At 45.7% G+C, this 3,799-nt stretch overlaps 1 pseudogene; it reads left to right on the top strand.

The window, feature by feature from the left end:
* Window positions 1-909: 909 nt before the first annotated feature.
* LOC713963 (vascular endothelial growth factor receptor 1 pseudogene) lies at window positions 910-2,224 on the top strand (annotated as a pseudogene).
* The last annotated feature ends 1,575 nt before the right edge of the window (window positions 2,225-3,799 follow it).

Here is a 3,799-nt window from a genome sequence, read left to right as displayed (position 1 = left end):
TAATCTCTGTAAGAGAACTAAAAATTTAACTGGCATTCTTGAGCTGTGCCCACTTCCCCTCCTTTGAGGAAGCCAAAGATCAATGCCATAAAGATCAAAGTAATGCAACGTTCCCTGACCTGGGCATCACTGCTGGCAGTAGTGGGCACAGAGGTGGGTCATGGGTCATGGAGCCTGGGGTGTGCTCGTGGGTGTGTACATGGGTGTGCAAAAGGGAAAAAGGAAGAGGACTTCTGTGGGTCTCATCAAGAAAGAACAGAAGGAAGGAGACCTAGGAGGGCAGAACTGAGTGGAGACCAGGGACAGCTGATGCCAAGACCTCTTGAGATGTCCTGTAACCACTTCCACAAAGTTAATTTTGTGATCTGCTTTCTGTTTCTCTGCATTTCAATACATAGTATTATTTGGAAAGGAGTCTGTGTCCTTTCAGATCCTGCAGAGCGAAGGAGAAGAGGAAGAATCTCTGCCAAGAGGAAGCAGAGGCAGTGAAAGCTCATTGTGGGCCAAATCCAAAGCAGTGGAGGGAGGCAGGTGCTGCCTGGAGCCTCCTTTGGCACAGCGCCCCTGCCCCACAGGGGAGGCTGCAGGATGGAGTAGGAGGCAAAGGCCTCTGCACCTTCAGTTGCACGCTGCCGTCAACAACAGTTCTGGACAGGTGCCTCCGACATATGAATATGCATTTGTTTATTTTTACAGATGTGTTCTACTGTGGTAGTATCTTATGTGTAGAATAAAACACAAAAAAGAAGATAAGGGGTTGTGTGCCCAGCCCGGGGATGCAGTGGAAACGCAGGGCAGGGAGAGGAGGCCTTCAGGGCACCACACGGGCCCCACAGTGCAGCCGGACTTCCTTCTCAACCCTCTTGCTTCCTTCAGACCGGGGTCAGGTCAGCAAACCAAGGGCCTCTGATGGTGATTGTTGAATACTGCAAATATGGAAATCTATCCAACTACCTCAAGAGCAAACATGACTTATTTTTTCTCAAAAAGGATGTGGCATTACACATGGAGCGTAAGAAAGAAAAAAATGGAGCCAGGCCTGGAACAAGGCAAGAAACCAAAACTAGATAGCATCACCAGCAGCAAGAGCTTTGGGAGCTCCAGGTTTCAGGAAGTAAAAATCTGAGTGATGCTGATGAAGAAGAGGATGGGCTCATCACTATGGAAGATCTGATTTCTTACAGTTTTCAAGTGGCCAGAGGCATGAAGTTTCTGTTTTCCAGAAAGTGCATTCATCGGGACCTGGCAGCAAGAAACATTCTTTTACCTGAGAAAAATGTGGTGAAGATTTGTGATTTTGGCCTTGCCCAGGATATTTGTAAGAACCCTGATTATGTGAGAAAAGGAGGTACTTGACTTCCTCTGAAATGGATGGCTCTTGAATCTATCTTTGACAAAATCTACAGCACCAAGAGCGACGTGTGGTCTTACGGAGTATTGCTGTGGGAAATCTCCTAAGGAGGGTCTCCATACCCAAGAGTGCAAATGGATGAGCACTTCTGCACTTGCCTGAGGGAAGGCATGAGGATGAGAGCTGCTGAGTACTCCACTCCTGAAATCTATCAGATCATGCTGGACTGCAGGCACAAAGACCCAAAACAAAGGCCAAGGTTTGCAGAATTTGTGGAAAAACCAGGTGATTTGCTTCAAGCAAATGTATAACAGGATGGTAAAAACTACATCCCACTCAATGCCATACTGACAGGAAATAGTTGGTTTACATACTGAACTCCTGCCTTCTCTGAGGACTTGTTCAAGGAAGGTATTTCAGCTCTGAAGTTTAATTCAGGAAGCTCTGATGATGTCAGATATGTAAATACTTTCAAGTTCATGAGCCTGGAAAGAATCAAAACCTTTGAAGAACTTTTACCAAATGCCACCTCCATGTTTGATGACTACCAGGGGGACAGCAGGGCTCTGCTGGACTTTCCCATGCTGAAGCGCTTCACCAGGACTGACAGCAAACCCAAGGCCTCGCTCAAGATTGACTTGAGACTAACTAGTAAAAGTCAGGAGTTGGGGCTTTCTGATGTCAGCAGGCCCAGTTCCGCCATTCCAATAGTGGGCACATCTGTGAAGGCAAGCGCAGGTTCACCTACCACAATGCCAAGCTGGAAAGGAAGATGGCGTGCTGCTCCCTGCCCCTCTGGGAGTTGTAGTTGGCTACAACTCGGTGGTCTTGTATTCCACTCATCTAGAGTTTGACACAAAGCCTTATTTCTAGAAGCACATGTGTATTTACACCCCCAGAAAACTAGCTTTTGCCAGTATTATGCATATATAAGTTTACACCTTTACCTTTCCATGGGAGCCAGCTGCCTTTTGTAATTTTTTAACAGTGCTTTTTTTTTTTTTTTTTTTTTGACTAACAAGAATGTTAACTCCAGACAGAGAAATAGTGACAAGTGAAGAACACTACTGCTAAATCCTTATGTTACTCAGCGTTAGAGAAATCCTTTCTAAGCCCAATGACTTCCCTGCTCCAACACCCGAGACCTCAGGGCATGTAGGACCAGTGTGATTCACGAACTGCACTGATCACGCAATGCATCATGGACTCCACTGGGCCAGTTCCGCAGCCCAAAACCCAGGGCAACAAGCCCTTTAGCCCCAGGGATCTCTGGCTGGCCTGAGCAATGGCTCAGGAGTCCTCTAGCAGGCCTAAGACACGTGAGGAGGAAAAGGAAAAAAGCAGAAAACAAGGGAGAAAAGAGAAACCGGGAGAAGGCATGAGAAAGAATTTGAGACGCACCATGTGGGCGGGGAGGGGGACAGGGCAATGCCATTTCAGAGGCTTCCCAGCTCTGACCCTTCTACATTTGAGGGCCCAGCCAGGAGCAGACAGGACAGAGAAGAGGGGACATTTTCTGGATTCTGGGAGACAAGAAAAGGATAAACATCTTTTTTGGAGTTAAAACAAATTTTAAAACTATACCTACGGAACTGGTTCTATGTCTATTCCCATGTGTGGCATGATTTGATTTATAGCACTGAGGGTGGTGCTCAACTCTGAGCCCATACTTTTGGCTCCTCTAGTAAGATGCACTGAAAACTTATCCAGAGCTATGTGGTCTTCATGGCATGATGGTCTTACACTTAAAATGTCACATTCTATTTCAAGTATTAATATATAGTCCAGACACTTAACTCAATTTCTTGGTATTATCCTGTTTTGCACAGTTAGTTGTGAAAGAAAGCTGAGAAGAATGAAAATGCAGTCCTAAGGAGGGTTTTATCTATACCAAAATTAGGACTGATGGAGGAAAAAGGTCAATAAGGTCGAGGGAAAACCCCGTCTCTATACCAACCAAACCAATTCACCAACACAGCTGGGACCCGAAACACAGGAAGTCAGTCATTTTTCCTTTTCATTGTATGGGGATTCCACTGTCTCATACTAATCTGGAAAGGTGTGGAAGAGCATTAGCTGATGCATATTAAGCACTTTAAGCTTCTTGAGAAAAAAGGTGGTATGCAATTTATGCAAGATATTTCTACAGTTGGGACACAGGATATTAGGTAATGAGCCATCAGGAGAAGAAAAGCCCATTTTCAACTGCTTTGAAACTTGCCTGGGGTCTGAGCATGATGGGAATAGGGAGACAGGGTAGGAAAGAATGCCTACTCTTCAGGGTGGGCCTTGGATTGCTAAGCTGGCTGTGATGCTACTTATGCAAGTTAGGGTCTATGTATTTAGAATGTCTGCACCTTCTGCAGCCAATCAGAAGCTGGATGAGCAACAGTGGATTGCTGCTTCTAGGGAAGAAGAGTATGCTTCCTTTTACCCATGTAACTGAAC

Source organism: Macaca mulatta, chromosome 2, assembly GCF_049350105.2.
Source record: "Macaca mulatta isolate MMU2019108-1 chromosome 2, T2T-MMU8v2.0, whole genome shotgun sequence".
Taxonomy (NCBI): domain Eukaryota; kingdom Metazoa; phylum Chordata; class Mammalia; order Primates; family Cercopithecidae; genus Macaca; species Macaca mulatta.
Note: the sequence above shows the minus strand (reverse complement) of the source record. Positions and strands in the feature narration are given on the sequence as shown.